The sequence below is a fragment of the Dendropsophus ebraccatus genome, unplaced genomic scaffold (genome assembly GCF_027789765.1).
Source record: "Dendropsophus ebraccatus isolate aDenEbr1 unplaced genomic scaffold, aDenEbr1.pat pat_scaffold_609_ctg1, whole genome shotgun sequence".
Lineage (NCBI taxonomy): Eukaryota > Metazoa > Chordata > Amphibia > Anura > Hylidae > Dendropsophus > Dendropsophus ebraccatus.
The window spans coordinates 71,279-81,264 of NW_027210208.1; the positions used below are offsets into that span (position 1 = coordinate 71,279).

The 9,986-nt window shown below is 58.8% G+C and overlaps 53 pseudogenes; all 53 read left to right on the plus strand.

The window, feature by feature from the left end:
• Positions 1-9: 9 nt before the first annotated feature.
• LOC138777876 (5S ribosomal RNA) lies at positions 10-129 on the plus strand (annotated as a pseudogene).
• A 69-nt stretch (positions 130-198) lies between these two features.
• Positions 199-318, plus strand: LOC138777877 (5S ribosomal RNA; annotated as a pseudogene).
• Positions 319-387: 69 nt separating this feature from the next.
• On the plus strand, positions 388-507 carry LOC138777878 (5S ribosomal RNA; annotated as a pseudogene).
• Positions 508-576: 69 nt separating this feature from the next.
• LOC138777879 (5S ribosomal RNA) lies at positions 577-696 on the plus strand (annotated as a pseudogene).
• Positions 697-765: 69 nt separating this feature from the next.
• On the plus strand, positions 766-885 carry LOC138777882 (5S ribosomal RNA; annotated as a pseudogene).
• Positions 886-954: 69 nt separating this feature from the next.
• Positions 955-1,074, plus strand: LOC138777883 (5S ribosomal RNA; annotated as a pseudogene).
• A 69-nt stretch (positions 1,075-1,143) lies between these two features.
• LOC138777884 (5S ribosomal RNA) lies at positions 1,144-1,263 on the plus strand (annotated as a pseudogene).
• A 69-nt stretch (positions 1,264-1,332) lies between these two features.
• LOC138777885 (5S ribosomal RNA) lies at positions 1,333-1,452 on the plus strand (annotated as a pseudogene).
• A 69-nt stretch (positions 1,453-1,521) lies between these two features.
• LOC138777886 (5S ribosomal RNA) lies at positions 1,522-1,641 on the plus strand (annotated as a pseudogene).
• Positions 1,642-1,710: 69 nt separating this feature from the next.
• LOC138777887 (5S ribosomal RNA) lies at positions 1,711-1,830 on the plus strand (annotated as a pseudogene).
• A 69-nt stretch (positions 1,831-1,899) lies between these two features.
• Positions 1,900-2,019, plus strand: LOC138777888 (5S ribosomal RNA; annotated as a pseudogene).
• Positions 2,020-2,088: 69 nt separating this feature from the next.
• LOC138777889 (5S ribosomal RNA) lies at positions 2,089-2,208 on the plus strand (annotated as a pseudogene).
• A 69-nt stretch (positions 2,209-2,277) lies between these two features.
• On the plus strand, positions 2,278-2,397 carry LOC138777890 (5S ribosomal RNA; annotated as a pseudogene).
• Positions 2,398-2,466: 69 nt separating this feature from the next.
• Positions 2,467-2,586, plus strand: LOC138777891 (5S ribosomal RNA; annotated as a pseudogene).
• A 69-nt stretch (positions 2,587-2,655) lies between these two features.
• LOC138777893 (5S ribosomal RNA) lies at positions 2,656-2,775 on the plus strand (annotated as a pseudogene).
• Positions 2,776-2,844: 69 nt separating this feature from the next.
• On the plus strand, positions 2,845-2,964 carry LOC138777894 (5S ribosomal RNA; annotated as a pseudogene).
• Positions 2,965-3,033: 69 nt separating this feature from the next.
• LOC138777895 (5S ribosomal RNA) lies at positions 3,034-3,153 on the plus strand (annotated as a pseudogene).
• A 69-nt stretch (positions 3,154-3,222) lies between these two features.
• LOC138777896 (5S ribosomal RNA) lies at positions 3,223-3,342 on the plus strand (annotated as a pseudogene).
• A 69-nt stretch (positions 3,343-3,411) lies between these two features.
• LOC138777897 (5S ribosomal RNA) lies at positions 3,412-3,531 on the plus strand (annotated as a pseudogene).
• Positions 3,532-3,600: 69 nt separating this feature from the next.
• LOC138777899 (5S ribosomal RNA) lies at positions 3,601-3,720 on the plus strand (annotated as a pseudogene).
• A 69-nt stretch (positions 3,721-3,789) lies between these two features.
• On the plus strand, positions 3,790-3,909 carry LOC138777900 (5S ribosomal RNA; annotated as a pseudogene).
• A 69-nt stretch (positions 3,910-3,978) lies between these two features.
• Positions 3,979-4,098, plus strand: LOC138777901 (5S ribosomal RNA; annotated as a pseudogene).
• Positions 4,099-4,167: 69 nt separating this feature from the next.
• LOC138777902 (5S ribosomal RNA) lies at positions 4,168-4,287 on the plus strand (annotated as a pseudogene).
• A 69-nt stretch (positions 4,288-4,356) lies between these two features.
• Positions 4,357-4,476, plus strand: LOC138777903 (5S ribosomal RNA; annotated as a pseudogene).
• Positions 4,477-4,545: 69 nt separating this feature from the next.
• Positions 4,546-4,665, plus strand: LOC138777905 (5S ribosomal RNA; annotated as a pseudogene).
• A 69-nt stretch (positions 4,666-4,734) lies between these two features.
• LOC138777906 (5S ribosomal RNA) lies at positions 4,735-4,854 on the plus strand (annotated as a pseudogene).
• A 69-nt stretch (positions 4,855-4,923) lies between these two features.
• Positions 4,924-5,043, plus strand: LOC138777907 (5S ribosomal RNA; annotated as a pseudogene).
• Positions 5,044-5,112: 69 nt separating this feature from the next.
• LOC138777908 (5S ribosomal RNA) lies at positions 5,113-5,232 on the plus strand (annotated as a pseudogene).
• Positions 5,233-5,301: 69 nt separating this feature from the next.
• LOC138777909 (5S ribosomal RNA) lies at positions 5,302-5,421 on the plus strand (annotated as a pseudogene).
• A 69-nt stretch (positions 5,422-5,490) lies between these two features.
• On the plus strand, positions 5,491-5,610 carry LOC138777910 (5S ribosomal RNA; annotated as a pseudogene).
• A 69-nt stretch (positions 5,611-5,679) lies between these two features.
• On the plus strand, positions 5,680-5,799 carry LOC138777911 (5S ribosomal RNA; annotated as a pseudogene).
• A 69-nt stretch (positions 5,800-5,868) lies between these two features.
• On the plus strand, positions 5,869-5,988 carry LOC138777912 (5S ribosomal RNA; annotated as a pseudogene).
• Positions 5,989-6,057: 69 nt separating this feature from the next.
• On the plus strand, positions 6,058-6,177 carry LOC138777913 (5S ribosomal RNA; annotated as a pseudogene).
• A 69-nt stretch (positions 6,178-6,246) lies between these two features.
• On the plus strand, positions 6,247-6,366 carry LOC138777914 (5S ribosomal RNA; annotated as a pseudogene).
• Positions 6,367-6,435: 69 nt separating this feature from the next.
• LOC138777916 (5S ribosomal RNA) lies at positions 6,436-6,555 on the plus strand (annotated as a pseudogene).
• Positions 6,556-6,624: 69 nt separating this feature from the next.
• LOC138777918 (5S ribosomal RNA) lies at positions 6,625-6,744 on the plus strand (annotated as a pseudogene).
• A 69-nt stretch (positions 6,745-6,813) lies between these two features.
• Positions 6,814-6,933, plus strand: LOC138777919 (5S ribosomal RNA; annotated as a pseudogene).
• Positions 6,934-7,002: 69 nt separating this feature from the next.
• On the plus strand, positions 7,003-7,122 carry LOC138777920 (5S ribosomal RNA; annotated as a pseudogene).
• Positions 7,123-7,191: 69 nt separating this feature from the next.
• LOC138777921 (5S ribosomal RNA) lies at positions 7,192-7,311 on the plus strand (annotated as a pseudogene).
• A 69-nt stretch (positions 7,312-7,380) lies between these two features.
• On the plus strand, positions 7,381-7,500 carry LOC138777922 (5S ribosomal RNA; annotated as a pseudogene).
• Positions 7,501-7,569: 69 nt separating this feature from the next.
• LOC138777923 (5S ribosomal RNA) lies at positions 7,570-7,689 on the plus strand (annotated as a pseudogene).
• Positions 7,690-7,758: 69 nt separating this feature from the next.
• On the plus strand, positions 7,759-7,878 carry LOC138777924 (5S ribosomal RNA; annotated as a pseudogene).
• A 69-nt stretch (positions 7,879-7,947) lies between these two features.
• Positions 7,948-8,067, plus strand: LOC138777925 (5S ribosomal RNA; annotated as a pseudogene).
• A 69-nt stretch (positions 8,068-8,136) lies between these two features.
• On the plus strand, positions 8,137-8,256 carry LOC138777926 (5S ribosomal RNA; annotated as a pseudogene).
• A 69-nt stretch (positions 8,257-8,325) lies between these two features.
• LOC138777928 (5S ribosomal RNA) lies at positions 8,326-8,445 on the plus strand (annotated as a pseudogene).
• A 69-nt stretch (positions 8,446-8,514) lies between these two features.
• On the plus strand, positions 8,515-8,634 carry LOC138777929 (5S ribosomal RNA; annotated as a pseudogene).
• A 69-nt stretch (positions 8,635-8,703) lies between these two features.
• On the plus strand, positions 8,704-8,823 carry LOC138777930 (5S ribosomal RNA; annotated as a pseudogene).
• Positions 8,824-8,892: 69 nt separating this feature from the next.
• LOC138777931 (5S ribosomal RNA) lies at positions 8,893-9,012 on the plus strand (annotated as a pseudogene).
• A 69-nt stretch (positions 9,013-9,081) lies between these two features.
• Positions 9,082-9,201, plus strand: LOC138777932 (5S ribosomal RNA; annotated as a pseudogene).
• A 69-nt stretch (positions 9,202-9,270) lies between these two features.
• LOC138777934 (5S ribosomal RNA) lies at positions 9,271-9,390 on the plus strand (annotated as a pseudogene).
• A 69-nt stretch (positions 9,391-9,459) lies between these two features.
• On the plus strand, positions 9,460-9,579 carry LOC138777935 (5S ribosomal RNA; annotated as a pseudogene).
• Positions 9,580-9,648: 69 nt separating this feature from the next.
• On the plus strand, positions 9,649-9,768 carry LOC138777936 (5S ribosomal RNA; annotated as a pseudogene).
• Positions 9,769-9,837: 69 nt separating this feature from the next.
• LOC138777937 (5S ribosomal RNA) lies at positions 9,838-9,957 on the plus strand (annotated as a pseudogene).
• Positions 9,958-9,986: the final 29 nt, after the last annotated feature.

Here is a 9,986-nt window from a genome sequence, read left to right on the forward strand (position 1 = left end):
GCAGAGCTCGTCAGCGGCCATTCTAAGCTGAAGGTGCCTGCCCTCGTCAGATCGCAGACTGCTACACGGCTTAAGGCCCGGCAAGTACCAGCATGGGAGACTGGCTGGGAATCCCGGGTGCCGCTGGCTTTTTGCCAATGGCAGCTCCAACGGCCCCTTTATCCATCCTCAAAAGGAAGCCTCGCTTTAGCAGAGCTCGTCAGCGGCCATTCTAAGCTGAAGGTGCCTGCCCTCGTCAGATCGCAGACTGCTACACGGCTTAAGGCCCGGCAAGTACCAGCATGGGAGACTGGCTGGGAATCCCGGGTGCCGCTGGCTTTTTGCCAATGGCAGCTCCAACGGCCCCTTTATCCATCCTCAAAAGGAAGCCTCGCTTTAGCAGAGCTCGTCAGCGGCCATTCTAAGCTGAAGGTGCCTGCCCTCGTCAGATCGCAGACTGCTACACGGCTTAAGGCCCGGCAAGTACCAGCATGGGAGACTGGCTGGGAATCCCGGGTGCCGCTGGCTTTTTGCCAATGGCAGCTCCAACGGCCCCTTTATCCATCCTCAAAAGGAAGCCTCGCTTTAGCAGAGCTCGTCAGCGGCCATTCTAAGCTGAAGGTGCCTGCCCTCGTCAGATCGCAGACTGCTACACGGCTTAAGGCCCGGCAAGTACCAGCATGGGAGACTGGCTGGGAATCCCGGGTGCCGCTGGCTTTTTGCCAATGGCAGCTCCAACGGCCCCTTTATCCATCCTCAAAAGGAAGCCTCGCTTTAGCAGAGCTCGTCAGCGGCCATTCTAAGCTGAAGGTGCCTGCCCTCGTCAGATCGCAGACTGCTACACGGCTTAAGGCCCGGCAAGTACCAGCATGGGAGACTGGCTGGGAATCCCGGGTGCCGCTGGCTTTTTGCCAATGGCAGCTCCAACGGCCCCTTTATCCATCCTCAAAAGGAAGCCTCGCTTTAGCAGAGCTCGTCAGCGGCCATTCTAAGCTGAAGGTGCCTGCCCTCGTCAGATCGCAGACTGCTACACGGCTTAAGGCCCGGCAAGTACCAGCATGGGAGACTGGCTGGGAATCCCGGGTGCCGCTGGCTTTTTGCCAATGGCAGCTCCAACGGCCCCTTTATCCATCCTCAAAAGGAAGCCTCGCTTTAGCAGAGCTCGTCAGCGGCCATTCTAAGCTGAAGGTGCCTGCCCTCGTCAGATCGCAGACTGCTACACGGCTTAAGGCCCGGCAAGTACCAGCATGGGAGACTGGCTGGGAATCCCGGGTGCCGCTGGCTTTTTGCCAATGGCAGCTCCAACGGCCCCTTTATCCATCCTCAAAAGGAAGCCTCGCTTTAGCAGAGCTCGTCAGCGGCCATTCTAAGCTGAAGGTGCCTGCCCTCGTCAGATCGCAGACTGCTACACGGCTTAAGGCCCGGCAAGTACCAGCATGGGAGACTGGCTGGGAATCCCGGGTGCCGCTGGCTTTTTGCCAATGGCAGCTCCAACGGCCCCTTTATCCATCCTCAAAAGGAAGCCTCGCTTTAGCAGAGCTCGTCAGCGGCCATTCTAAGCTGAAGGTGCCTGCCCTCGTCAGATCGCAGACTGCTACACGGCTTAAGGCCCGGCAAGTACCAGCATGGGAGACTGGCTGGGAATCCCGGGTGCCGCTGGCTTTTTGCCAATGGCAGCTCCAACGGCCCCTTTATCCATCCTCAAAAGGAAGCCTCGCTTTAGCAGAGCTCGTCAGCGGCCATTCTAAGCTGAAGGTGCCTGCCCTCGTCAGATCGCAGACTGCTACACGGCTTAAGGCCCGGCAAGTACCAGCATGGGAGACTGGCTGGGAATCCCGGGTGCCGCTGGCTTTTTGCCAATGGCAGCTCCAACGGCCCCTTTATCCATCCTCAAAAGGAAGCCTCGCTTTAGCAGAGCTCGTCAGCGGCCATTCTAAGCTGAAGGTGCCTGCCCTCGTCAGATCGCAGACTGCTACACGGCTTAAGGCCCGGCAAGTACCAGCATGGGAGACTGGCTGGGAATCCCGGGTGCCGCTGGCTTTTTGCCAATGGCAGCTCCAACGGCCCCTTTATCCATCCTCAAAAGGAAGCCTCGCTTTAGCAGAGCTCGTCAGCGGCCATTCTAAGCTGAAGGTGCCTGCCCTCGTCAGATCGCAGACTGCTACACGGCTTAAGGCCCGGCAAGTACCAGCATGGGAGACTGGCTGGGAATCCCGGGTGCCGCTGGCTTTTTGCCAATGGCAGCTCCAACGGCCCCTTTATCCATCCTCAAAAGGAAGCCTCGCTTTAGCAGAGCTCGTCAGCGGCCATTCTAAGCTGAAGGTGCCTGCCCTCGTCAGATCGCAGACTGCTACACGGCTTAAGGCCCGGCAAGTACCAGCATGGGAGACTGGCTGGGAATCCCGGGTGCCGCTGGCTTTTTGCCAATGGCAGCTCCAACGGCCCCTTTATCCATCCTCAAAAGGAAGCCTCGCTTTAGCAGAGCTCGTCAGCGGCCATTCTAAGCTGAAGGTGCCTGCCCTCGTCAGATCGCAGACTGCTACACGGCTTAAGGCCCGGCAAGTACCAGCATGGGAGACTGGCTGGGAATCCCGGGTGCCGCTGGCTTTTTGCCAATGGCAGCTCCAACGGCCCCTTTATCCATCCTCAAAAGGAAGCCTCGCTTTAGCAGAGCTCGTCAGCGGCCATTCTAAGCTGAAGGTGCCTGCCCTCGTCAGATCGCAGACTGCTACACGGCTTAAGGCCCGGCAAGTACCAGCATGGGAGACTGGCTGGGAATCCCGGGTGCCGCTGGCTTTTTGCCAATGGCAGCTCCAACGGCCCCTTTATCCATCCTCAAAAGGAAGCCTCGCTTTAGCAGAGCTCGTCAGCGGCCATTCTAAGCTGAAGGTGCCTGCCCTCGTCAGATCGCAGACTGCTACACGGCTTAAGGCCCGGCAAGTACCAGCATGGGAGACTGGCTGGGAATCCCGGGTGCCGCTGGCTTTTTGCCAATGGCAGCTCCAACGGCCCCTTTATCCATCCTCAAAAGGAAGCCTCGCTTTAGCAGAGCTCGTCAGCGGCCATTCTAAGCTGAAGGTGCCTGCCCTCGTCAGATCGCAGACTGCTACACGGCTTAAGGCCCGGCAAGTACCAGCATGGGAGACTGGCTGGGAATCCCGGGTGCCGCTGGCTTTTTGCCAATGGCAGCTCCAACGGCCCCTTTATCCATCCTCAAAAGGAAGCCTCGCTTTAGCAGAGCTCGTCAGCGGCCATTCTAAGCTGAAGGTGCCTGCCCTCGTCAGATCGCAGACTGCTACACGGCTTAAGGCCCGGCAAGTACCAGCATGGGAGACTGGCTGGGAATCCCGGGTGCCGCTGGCTTTTTGCCAATGGCAGCTCCAACGGCCCCTTTATCCATCCTCAAAAGGAAGCCTCGCTTTAGCAGAGCTCGTCAGCGGCCATTCTAAGCTGAAGGTGCCTGCCCTCGTCAGATCGCAGACTGCTACACGGCTTAAGGCCCGGCAAGTACCAGCATGGGAGACTGGCTGGGAATCCCGGGTGCCGCTGGCTTTTTGCCAATGGCAGCTCCAACGGCCCCTTTATCCATCCTCAAAAGGAAGCCTCGCTTTAGCAGAGCTCGTCAGCGGCCATTCTAAGCTGAAGGTGCCTGCCCTCGTCAGATCGCAGACTGCTACACGGCTTAAGGCCCGGCAAGTACCAGCATGGGAGACTGGCTGGGAATCCCGGGTGCCGCTGGCTTTTTGCCAATGGCAGCTCCAACGGCCCCTTTATCCATCCTCAAAAGGAAGCCTCGCTTTAGCAGAGCTCGTCAGCGGCCATTCTAAGCTGAAGGTGCCTGCCCTCGTCAGATCGCAGACTGCTACACGGCTTAAGGCCCGGCAAGTACCAGCATGGGAGACTGGCTGGGAATCCCGGGTGCCGCTGGCTTTTTGCCAATGGCAGCTCCAACGGCCCCTTTATCCATCCTCAAAAGGAAGCCTCGCTTTAGCAGAGCTCGTCAGCGGCCATTCTAAGCTGAAGGTGCCTGCCCTCGTCAGATCGCAGACTGCTACACGGCTTAAGGCCCGGCAAGTACCAGCATGGGAGACTGGCTGGGAATCCCGGGTGCCGCTGGCTTTTTGCCAATGGCAGCTCCAACGGCCCCTTTATCCATCCTCAAAAGGAAGCCTCGCTTTAGCAGAGCTCGTCAGCGGCCATTCTAAGCTGAAGGTGCCTGCCCTCGTCAGATCGCAGACTGCTACACGGCTTAAGGCCCGGCAAGTACCAGCATGGGAGACTGGCTGGGAATCCCGGGTGCCGCTGGCTTTTTGCCAATGGCAGCTCCAACGGCCCCTTTATCCATCCTCAAAAGGAAGCCTCGCTTTAGCAGAGCTCGTCAGCGGCCATTCTAAGCTGAAGGTGCCTGCCCTCGTCAGATCGCAGACTGCTACACGGCTTAAGGCCCGGCAAGTACCAGCATGGGAGACTGGCTGGGAATCCCGGGTGCCGCTGGCTTTTTGCCAATGGCAGCTCCAACGGCCCCTTTATCCATCCTCAAAAGGAAGCCTCGCTTTAGCAGAGCTCGTCAGCGGCCATTCTAAGCTGAAGGTGCCTGCCCTCGTCAGATCGCAGACTGCTACACGGCTTAAGGCCCGGCAAGTACCAGCATGGGAGACTGGCTGGGAATCCCGGGTGCCGCTGGCTTTTTGCCAATGGCAGCTCCAACGGCCCCTTTATCCATCCTCAAAAGGAAGCCTCGCTTTAGCAGAGCTCGTCAGCGGCCATTCTAAGCTGAAGGTGCCTGCCCTCGTCAGATCGCAGACTGCTACACGGCTTAAGGCCCGGCAAGTACCAGCATGGGAGACTGGCTGGGAATCCCGGGTGCCGCTGGCTTTTTGCCAATGGCAGCTCCAACGGCCCCTTTATCCATCCTCAAAAGGAAGCCTCGCTTTAGCAGAGCTCGTCAGCGGCCATTCTAAGCTGAAGGTGCCTGCCCTCGTCAGATCGCAGACTGCTACACGGCTTAAGGCCCGGCAAGTACCAGCATGGGAGACTGGCTGGGAATCCCGGGTGCCGCTGGCTTTTTGCCAATGGCAGCTCCAACGGCCCCTTTATCCATCCTCAAAAGGAAGCCTCGCTTTAGCAGAGCTCGTCAGCGGCCATTCTAAGCTGAAGGTGCCTGCCCTCGTCAGATCGCAGACTGCTACACGGCTTAAGGCCCGGCAAGTACCAGCATGGGAGACTGGCTGGGAATCCCGGGTGCCGCTGGCTTTTTGCCAATGGCAGCTCCAACGGCCCCTTTATCCATCCTCAAAAGGAAGCCTCGCTTTAGCAGAGCTCGTCAGCGGCCATTCTAAGCTGAAGGTGCCTGCCCTCGTCAGATCGCAGACTGCTACACGGCTTAAGGCCCGGCAAGTACCAGCATGGGAGACTGGCTGGGAATCCCGGGTGCCGCTGGCTTTTTGCCAATGGCAGCTCCAACGGCCCCTTTATCCATCCTCAAAAGGAAGCCTCGCTTTAGCAGAGCTCGTCAGCGGCCATTCTAAGCTGAAGGTGCCTGCCCTCGTCAGATCGCAGACTGCTACACGGCTTAAGGCCCGGCAAGTACCAGCATGGGAGACTGGCTGGGAATCCCGGGTGCCGCTGGCTTTTTGCCAATGGCAGCTCCAACGGCCCCTTTATCCATCCTCAAAAGGAAGCCTCGCTTTAGCAGAGCTCGTCAGCGGCCATTCTAAGCTGAAGGTGCCTGCCCTCGTCAGATCGCAGACTGCTACACGGCTTAAGGCCCGGCAAGTACCAGCATGGGAGACTGGCTGGGAATCCCGGGTGCCGCTGGCTTTTTGCCAATGGCAGCTCCAACGGCCCCTTTATCCATCCTCAAAAGGAAGCCTCGCTTTAGCAGAGCTCGTCAGCGGCCATTCTAAGCTGAAGGTGCCTGCCCTCGTCAGATCGCAGACTGCTACACGGCTTAAGGCCCGGCAAGTACCAGCATGGGAGACTGGCTGGGAATCCCGGGTGCCGCTGGCTTTTTGCCAATGGCAGCTCCAACGGCCCCTTTATCCATCCTCAAAAGGAAGCCTCGCTTTAGCAGAGCTCGTCAGCGGCCATTCTAAGCTGAAGGTGCCTGCCCTCGTCAGATCGCAGACTGCTACACGGCTTAAGGCCCGGCAAGTACCAGCATGGGAGACTGGCTGGGAATCCCGGGTGCCGCTGGCTTTTTGCCAATGGCAGCTCCAACGGCCCCTTTATCCATCCTCAAAAGGAAGCCTCGCTTTAGCAGAGCTCGTCAGCGGCCATTCTAAGCTGAAGGTGCCTGCCCTCGTCAGATCGCAGACTGCTACACGGCTTAAGGCCCGGCAAGTACCAGCATGGGAGACTGGCTGGGAATCCCGGGTGCCGCTGGCTTTTTGCCAATGGCAGCTCCAACGGCCCCTTTATCCATCCTCAAAAGGAAGCCTCGCTTTAGCAGAGCTCGTCAGCGGCCATTCTAAGCTGAAGGTGCCTGCCCTCGTCAGATCGCAGACTGCTACACGGCTTAAGGCCCGGCAAGTACCAGCATGGGAGACTGGCTGGGAATCCCGGGTGCCGCTGGCTTTTTGCCAATGGCAGCTCCAACGGCCCCTTTATCCATCCTCAAAAGGAAGCCTCGCTTTAGCAGAGCTCGTCAGCGGCCATTCTAAGCTGAAGGTGCCTGCCCTCGTCAGATCGCAGACTGCTACACGGCTTAAGGCCCGGCAAGTACCAGCATGGGAGACTGGCTGGGAATCCCGGGTGCCGCTGGCTTTTTGCCAATGGCAGCTCCAACGGCCCCTTTATCCATCCTCAAAAGGAAGCCTCGCTTTAGCAGAGCTCGTCAGCGGCCATTCTAAGCTGAAGGTGCCTGCCCTCGTCAGATCGCAGACTGCTACACGGCTTAAGGCCCGGCAAGTACCAGCATGGGAGACTGGCTGGGAATCCCGGGTGCCGCTGGCTTTTTGCCAATGGCAGCTCCAACGGCCCCTTTATCCATCCTCAAAAGGAAGCCTCGCTTTAGCAGAGCTCGTCAGCGGCCATTCTAAGCTGAAGGTGCCTGCCCTCGTCAGATCGCAGACTGCTACACGGCTTAAGGCCCGGCAAGTACCAGCATGGGAGACTGGCTGGGAATCCCGGGTGCCGCTGGCTTTTTGCCAATGGCAGCTCCAACGGCCCCTTTATCCATCCTCAAAAGGAAGCCTCGCTTTAGCAGAGCTCGTCAGCGGCCATTCTAAGCTGAAGGTGCCTGCCCTCGTCAGATCGCAGACTGCTACACGGCTTAAGGCCCGGCAAGTACCAGCATGGGAGACTGGCTGGGAATCCCGGGTGCCGCTGGCTTTTTGCCAATGGCAGCTCCAACGGCCCCTTTATCCATCCTCAAAAGGAAGCCTCGCTTTAGCAGAGCTCGTCAGCGGCCATTCTAAGCTGAAGGTGCCTGCCCTCGTCAGATCGCAGACTGCTACACGGCTTAAGGCCCGGCAAGTACCAGCATGGGAGACTGGCTGGGAATCCCGGGTGCCGCTGGCTTTTTGCCAATGGCAGCTCCAACGGCCCCTTTATCCATCCTCAAAAGGAAGCCTCGCTTTAGCAGAGCTCGTCAGCGGCCATTCTAAGCTGAAGGTGCCTGCCCTCGTCAGATCGCAGACTGCTACACGGCTTAAGGCCCGGCAAGTACCAGCATGGGAGACTGGCTGGGAATCCCGGGTGCCGCTGGCTTTTTGCCAATGGCAGCTCCAACGGCCCCTTTATCCATCCTCAAAAGGAAGCCTCGCTTTAGCAGAGCTCGTCAGCGGCCATTCTAAGCTGAAGGTGCCTGCCCTCGTCAGATCGCAGACTGCTACACGGCTTAAGGCCCGGCAAGTACCAGCATGGGAGACTGGCTGGGAATCCCGGGTGCCGCTGGCTTTTTGCCAATGGCAGCTCCAACGGCCCCTTTATCCATCCTCAAAAGGAAGCCTCGCTTTAGCAGAGCTCGTCAGCGGCCATTCTAAGCTGAAGGTGCCTGCCCTCGTCAGATCGCAGACTGCTACACGGCTTAAGGCCCGGCAAGTACCAGCATGGGAGACTGGCTGGGAATCCCGGGTGCCGCTGGCTTTTTGCCAATGGCAGCTCCAACGGCCCCTTTATCCATCCTCAAAAGGAAGCCTCGCTTTAGCAGAGCTCGTCAGCGGCCATTCTAAGCTGAAGGTGCCTGCCCTCGTCAGATCGCAGACTGCTACACGGCTTAAGGCCCGGCAAGTACCAGCATGGGAGACTGGCTGGGAATCCCGGGTGCCGCTGGCTTTTTGCCAATGGCAGCTCCAACGGCCCCTTTATCCATCCTCAAAAGGAAGCCTCGCTTTAGCAGAGCTCGTCAGCGGCCATTCTAAGCTGAAGGTGCCTGCCCTCGTCAGATCGCAGACTGCTACACGGCTTAAGGCCCGGCAAGTACCAGCATGGGAGACTGGCTGGGAATCCCGGGTGCCGCTGGCTTTTTGCCAATGGCAGCTCCAACGGCCCCTTTATCCATCCTCAAAAGGAAGCCTCGCTTTAGCAGAGCTCGTCAGCGGCCATTCTAAGCTGAAGGTGCCTGCCCTCGTCAGATCGCAGACTGCTACACGGCTTAAGGCCCGGCAAGTACCAGCATGGGAGACTGGCTGGGAATCCCGGGTGCCGCTGGCTTTTTGCCAATGGCAGCTCCAACGGCCCCTTTATCCATCCTCAAAAGGAAGCCTCGCTTTAGCAGAGCTCGTCAGCGGCCATTCTAAGCTGAAGGTGCCTGCCCTCGTCAGATCGCAGACTGCTACACGGCTTAAGGCCCGGCAAGTACCAGCATGGGAGACTGGCTGGGAATCCCGGGTGCCGCTGGCTTTTTGCCAATGGCAGCTCCAACGGCCCCTTTATCCATCCTCAAAAGGAAGCCTCGCTTTAGCAGAGCTCGTCAGCGGCCATTCTAAGCTGAAGGTGCCTGCCCTCGTCAGATCGCAGACTGCTACACGGCTTAAGGCCCGGCAAGTACCAGCATGGGAGACTGGCTGGGAATCCCGGGTGCCGCTGGCTTTTTGCCAATGGCAGCTCCAACGGCCCCTTTATCCATCCTCAAAAGGAAGCCTCGCTTTAGCAGAGCTCGTCAGCGGCCATTCTAAGCTGAAGGTGCCTGCCCTCGTCAGATCGCAGACTGCTACACGGCTTAAGGCCCGGCAAGTACCAGCATGGGAGACTGGCTGGGAATCCCGGGTGCCGCTGGCTTTTTGCCAATGGCAGCTCCAACGGCCCCTTTATCCATCCTCAAAAGGAAGCCTCGCTTTAGCAGAGCTCGTCAGCGGCCATTCTAAGCTGAAGGTGCCTGCCCTCGTCAGATCGCAGACTGCTACACGGCTTAAGGCCCGGCAAGTACCAGCATGGGAGACTGGCTGGGAATCCCGGGTGCCGCTGGCTTTTTGCCAATGGCAGCTCCAACGGCCCCTTTATCCATCCTCAAAAGGAAGCCTCGCTTTAGCAGAGCTCGTCAGCGGCCATTCTAAGCTGAAGGTGCCTGCCCTCGTCAGATCGCAGACTGCTACACGGCTTAAGGCCCGGCAAGTACCAGCATGGGAGACTGGCTGGGAATCCCGGGTGCCGCTGGCTTTTTGCCAATGGCAGCTCCAACGGCCCCTTTATCCATCCTCAAAAGGAAGCCTCGCTTTAGCAGAGCTCGTCAGCGGCCATTCTAAGCTGAAGGTGCCTGCCCTCGTCAGATCGCAGACTGCTACACGGCTTAAGGCCCGGCAAGTACCAGCATGGGAGACTGGCTGGGAATCCCGGGTGCCGCTGGCTTTTTGCCAATGGCAGCTCCAACGGCCCCTTTATCCATCCTCAAAAGGAAGCCTCGCTTTAGCAGAGCTCGTCAGCGGCCATTCTAAGCTGAAGGTGCCTGCCCTCGTCAGATCGCAGACTGCTACACGGCTTAAGGCCCGGCAAGTACCAGCATGGGAGACTGGCTGGGAATCCCGGGTGCCGCTGGCTTTTTGCCAATGGCAGCTCCAACGGCCCCT